Genomic DNA, 6505 nt, shown 5'->3' with positions numbered 1-6505 from the left:
CGAGCCGTTTCAAGGGACATTCTCTCATTTTTTATTAAGTATGCCATACTTACCTTTTGCCACATGTGGTCATTGTTTTGATCAATCTTATCTATTATTGTATGATTGCTCATTCATCTTAATATTTGCATCTCGACAACACTCATTTTATGAAATGTCGAACTTAAAGATCCATAATTCACTCTCATATAACTTTACTGGTGCAGCTGTTCTAGAAACCTATCTTTCACTTAGATAAGTATCATTCTATTATATCACACTTCGACTATATTTTTCCATTTCAACCATCCTACACCAAACATATTTCTCAAAAAAAATCAACTCACCCAAACTCCATTTTTTGCGCGGATTGCCCTTCTTTTGGGGTGGTCTTTAAATTTTGCTCTCATATTTGTGGTCTTTATTTTCCCTGCTATAGGTTTTTGATTTTCCATTTGTATGACAGACTGAGATCCTGTCTTTCTCTCCTCTCTCTCTCTCTCTCTCTCTCTCTCTCTCTCTCTCTCTCTCTCTCTCTCCTCTCTTAACGGTAAGTTAACAACTCCCCACCCCACCCCACCCCCCGGCGGGTATACTTTTCCGGCTAGGCCCCCTTCTTTTTATCTCCTTCTCTCTTCTCTTCTCTTCTCTTTTCCTTTCTTTTCTTTGTTTTTTTGCCTCTTGTCTTCTCGTTTCTGCACTTGGAAACCTCCGCCAGTGGGTTTCCGGCGGTGAACAGTACTCCGGCGACGAGCAAGTTTTTTTTTTTTTTGAAATTGTTTTCACCTGGAGTTGGTACCTCTGATGGCTCATATTAATTCATGTGTCTTTAACCCTGTTAAATCTTGCCTGCTACACATTCTTGACTCTTGACTTTAAATTCTTGCCTTTATTCCTTTAGTTTATAGTGCTATCTTTCTTGCCATAGTAACCTGACTTGCACATAGTCTCTTAATAACTGTGCTTTAGTATTGATTCTTGTTTCTTTTAGATAAATCTTTGATTTGCTTTTATTTCCCTTAGTGGCTATAGTGAGTGATGGTAGACTAGGGTCATGTTCTCGGTCGGGGACGGGGGCTAGGGTTAGAGGGGGTAAGTGGGGTTAGGGAGCGTCTAGGTTGAGAGTAGGGTCCTAGAACATTGGGACTTTGACGGGGAAGTCCATAGAGCTAGTTAAGATTTTTAAGGAGAGGGAGATTAATATAGCTTGCGTCCAAGAGACCAAATGGGTAGGATCTAAAGCTAAGGATGTGGACGGGTATAAATTATGGTTCTCGGGTAAGTCAATGTATAGGAATGGGGTAGGAATTTTAGTAGATAGTGAGCTAAGGGACCAGGTCGTAGAGGTTAGGAGGGTCAATGACCGGATGATGGCGGTTAAGTTAGTTGTGGAAGGGTTTACCTTGAACATTATTAGTGCTTACGCGCCACAAGCGGGCTTGGACGAGGAGGAGAAGAGGCGCTTTTGGGAGGATTTGGATGAAGTGGTGGGACGTATACCGCCCACCGAGAAGTTATTCATAGGAGGAGATTTCAATGGACGCATCGGCTCGACCTCGGGGAGTTATGATGATGAGCATGGAGGTTTCGGCTTCAGAGTCAAGAATAGAGGAGGAGTCTCACTTCTGGATTTCGCTAAAGCCTTTGGATTGGTAGTAGCCAACTCGCGTTTCCCGAAGAGGGAGCAACACTTGGTAACCTTTCGTAGTTCGACGGCTGCGGCGCAGATAGACTTTTTGCTCCTTAGAAAAGAGGATAAAGGTCTTTGTAAAGACTGCAAGGTCATTCCGAGTGAGAACCTTACGACCCAACATAAGCTTTTGGTGATGGATTTTGGGATTATGATGAAGAAAAGGAAGAGGGTCGCGGATGACCTGCCAAGGATCAGGTGGGGGAGTCTGACTTTGTCGAGTGCCCAGGAGATGGGGGAGAAGTTGATGGCTATAGGGGCTTGGGAGAGTAGGGGGGACGCGAGCAGTATGTGGGATAGGACGGCGAGCTGCATTAGGGAAACAACTAGAGATGTCCTGGGAGTCTCGAGAGGTCGCCGTGGTAGGCGACAAGGGGACTGGTGGTGGAATGGAGAAGTCCAGGGAAAGGTGGAAGCAAAGAAAGTGGCGTACGCGAGGTTGGTAGACAGCAAAGATGAGGAGGAGAAGCAGACGATTAGGGAAAGGTATAAGATTGCGAGAAAGGAAGAGAAGTTGGTAGTTTCGGCGGTAAAAACGGCAGCTTTCGAACGTCTATATGCAGAACTAGAGGACAAAGACGGGGATAAGAAGTTATTCAGGATAGCCAAGGTGAGGGAGAGAAAGGTACGGGACCTGGATCTAGTAAAGTGCGTCAAGGACGAGGATGGCAAAGTATTGGTAGAGGAAACTCTCATTAGACGGAGATGGCAGTCATAGTTCCATAAACTCTTGAACGAGGAAGGTGATAGAGACATTGTGTTGGGAGATTTGGAGTACTCTGAGAGGCGTCGCGACTTTGGGTATTGTAGGAGTATAAAGGTGGAGGAGGTTAAGGGTGATGTTCGCAGGATGCGCAGGGGAAGAGCTATCGGTCCTGACGAGATCCCTGGGGAGTTTTGGAAGAGTGCGGGCAGGGCAGGTTTGGAGTGGTTGACTGGATTGTTTAATGTTATTTTTAAGCCACACTATGAAGGTGTGGGAAAGGGTGATAGAGATGAGGGTGAGAAAAGGTGTGTCCATTTCAGAGAACCAGTTCGGATTCATGTCGGGGCGCTCGACTACAGCAGCCATCCATCTTGTGAGGAGACTGGTGGAGCAGTATAGGGAGAGGAAGAAGGACCTGCACATGGTTTTCATCGACCTAGAAAAGGCTTACGACAAAGTGCCAAGAGAGGTTTTATGAAGATGCTTGGAGGCCAGAGGTGTACCTGTAACGTACACTAGGGTGATCAAGGACATGTATGAGGAAGCCAAGACTAGGGTAAGGACAGTGGGAGGAGACTCGGAGCACTTCCCAGTGGAGATGGGGTTGCACCAAGGATCAACTCTTAGCCCATTTTTATTTGCTCTAGTGATGGATTGTCTGACGCGGCGAATTCAAGGTGGTGTATGTTATTTGCGGATGACATAGTCTTGATCGACGAGACACACAGCGGAGTGAACGCTAAGCTGGAGGTTTGGAGACAAACTCTGGAGTCTAAAGGGTTCAAGTTGAGCAGGACCAAGACAGAGTACATGGAGTGCAAGTTCAGTGACATGACACATGAGTCTGGCGTGGAAGTGAGGCTTGGTACCCAGGTCATCCCAAAGAAAAGAAGTTTCAAATATCTCGGGTCTATTATACAAGAAAATGGGGATATTTACGATGATGTCTCACATCGTATTGGCGCAGGGTGGATGAAATGGAGGCCTGCTTCAAGAGTGCTGTGTGATAAGAAGGTGCCACCAAAACTTAAAGGCAGGTTCTACAAAGTGGTTGTGAGACCGACCTTGTTGTACGGGACAGAGTGTTGGGCAGTCAAGAACTCTCACGTCCAAAAGATGAAAGTTATGGAAATGAGAATGTTGCAATGGATGTGTGGGCACACCAGGCGATATAGGATTAGGAATGAAGATATCCGGGATAAGGTTGGAGTAGCATCAGTGGAGGACAAGATGAGGGAAGCGAGGCTGAGATGGTTTGGGCATGTGAGGAGGAGAGGCATAGATGCCCCAGTGCGGAGGTGTCAGAGGTTAGCTATGGATGGTTTCAGAAGAGGTCGGGGTAGGCCGAAAAAGTATTGGGGAGAGGTGCTGAGACAGGACATGGCGCAGGTTCAACTTACCGAGGACATGACCTTAGATAGGAGGTTTTGGAGGACTCGGATTAGGGTAGAAGGCTAGTAGATAGTCGTTGTTTCGATCTATAGTCTATTGTCCTTTGTTTCTTGCTACTATATGTGGTTTCTTGTACTTCGATTATCTTATTTATCTGCGGTAGCTACCGCTCTCTTTTTTTTCAGACTGCTTTATTTTGACTTATTCGCTTTTTTTAGTTTCATTTGCATTCTGCTTTAAACTGCTTGTGCTTATCTAACCTTTCTCGTTGTGATTTCTCTTGAGCCGAGGGTCTTTCGGAAATAGCCTCCCTGTCTTCCGAGATAGGGGTATGGTCTGCGTACACTTTACCCTCCCCAGACCCCACATTGTGGGATTTCACTGGGTATGTTGTTGTTGTTGTTGTTGTATATTTGTGGTCTTTAATTTTTGCCCCCCATATTGCTAGTCTTTAATTTTTGCCCTTCGCGTTTCAATCCTGAGCTTCGCGCAGAAATCGTGAGATTCTGGGTTCGAACCCCCGCTCAAGCATAAATTAAAAAAAATCGCAAGGCAAGGTTTGGGTCGTGTATATGCCGGACCCGGTATACACTTGTTAAGGAATAACCAAAATTATGCCGGACCCAACATACTTATGGGCAGACTTTTAGTTAAGCCTTAACTAAAAGGTTTTTCCTAGTTATGCCTTATGGGGCAGACTTTTAGTTAAGGCATAACTAAAAGTATGCCCCATAAGGCATAACTTTTCCTTAAGACATAGACTTTGCCTTATAAGACAAACTTTTAGTTATGCCTTAAGGAAAAATTCCTTATGGGGCATACTTTTAGTTATGCCTTATGGGGCAGACTTTTAGTTAAGGCATAACTGAAAGTATGCCCCTAAGGCGGAACTTTTCCTTAGGCATAAACTTTGCCTTATAAGGCGGAACTTATAGTTATGCCGGGTCCGGCATAACTTTAGTTATTCCTTAAGGAAAAGTTCCGCCTTATGGGGCATACTTTTAGTTATGTCTTATGGGGCACACTTTTAGTTAAGGCATAACTAAAAGTTTACCTTGAAAAGTTAAAATATATATATATATATATATATATATATATATATATATATATATATATATATATATATATATATATGCCTCAAGGCAAAGTCTGCCCCCATCGGCAGACTTTTGGTTATACATAACTAAAATTCTGCCGGTGGGGGCATAGCGAAATTCAAACTCTGCCTTGCAATTTTTTTTTAAAATTTTTGATTGAGTGGAGGTTCGAACCTGGAATGCATGGGTTTTAGCCGAAGGGTAAAATGTAAAGATTACAAATATGAGGGGCAAAATTTAAAGACCACCTCAAAAAGAAGGGCAATTCGCAGAATTGCCCAAACCCGTAACATAGATGTAAAACTCAGTGAGCTTGTTTTTATTTATTTTCGTAACTAGTTATGTGAGGCCCGTGCTAAGCTGGGCCCAAACTCAAGATATAAAAATAGATATTTTAATTAAAGAAATATAATTTGTGTTAGCACAAGTGTACAACAACAACAACAATCATATACCTATTGTAGTCCCACAAGTAAGTAATTACGTTAGTAATAATTAAATTTCATATATATATACTTTGAATATATGAAAGCAAAATTTTAATTGCACTCCTTTAATATTTTAGCTTCCATTTTGATGAAATTATTTACTTCAAATCAAATGCGGAGCTAAAATTTGACATTTATAAGTTATGTATCCTAATTTTCTAAAGTTATTTAGCTCTAAATAAATAATCTATACATAATTAATGAACTTTTAAGACAAATACATAATTTAACTTGTACAGCGAATGGAGCTGCTTCTCCCTTAATTAGGGATCAGGGGTTCAAACATGGATATGGAAAAAATCTTTGGAGGGAACGCTATACAATGCGAATTATCTAGATTAATTGGGCTCAAATGCGGATATCAAGCACCAAATAAAAAACTAAAGAACGTGAAAAATGAGATAGGAGGTTCGATAGCTTTTGAAAAGTAGACTTTAAAAAAAAAAATTGACTTAAATAAATAAGATTAAGATCTAAAAGTAATTAATTAAAAAGTTTTAAAACAATTTGAAAATTCTTGTGAGGACTAGAAAAATCCCTAAGTTTTCCCTTTAATATAGTAGTAATATAAACATCAGAAATCCTTCCATGTACAACTATTTAGAATAATTTGTTGACCATGAGCTTGAAGAATGAGAATATCAACATTGAGGTAGTAGCATTAGTAAAAATGTAAATTCTTCTGTAGTACATGTGAGCCAAATAATTATTAAATCGAGCAAATATATCATAACTGTGTTGTTATAACTTAAATCCAATTACCATCTAAAAATCTGAATCCCGTTCAAAGATGTGCCCTTACAGCTTGTTTGGATGGTTGTTACCTATTGTATTGTGTTAACTTAAATACAATATTTGCTTTGATTGTTATTTAATTTTTATTATATCGAATCGTTAAATTCATCGTTATATAACGGTGAAAAATCCCATTTTATATAATGACTAATTTGGTGTGATCACGTCATTACAATATATTTTTCCCTCATTCTGTCTTCGCTTATTATTTAATAATTCTCTATTATCGTTTACCCAACCTTTTTATAATAATTTTACCCCGTATCCTACTTTTCTTATAGATTCATCCTCCAAATTTCTGATATGTGGCATTATATAATGACCAGAAACAATACAATAAGGTACACACAATACGACA

Source organism: Lycium barbarum, chromosome 9, assembly GCF_019175385.1.
Source record: "Lycium barbarum isolate Lr01 chromosome 9, ASM1917538v2, whole genome shotgun sequence".
In the NCBI taxonomy this organism is placed as follows: Eukaryota; Viridiplantae; Streptophyta; class Magnoliopsida; order Solanales; family Solanaceae; genus Lycium; species Lycium barbarum.
This window is presented reverse-complemented; position numbering follows the sequence as displayed.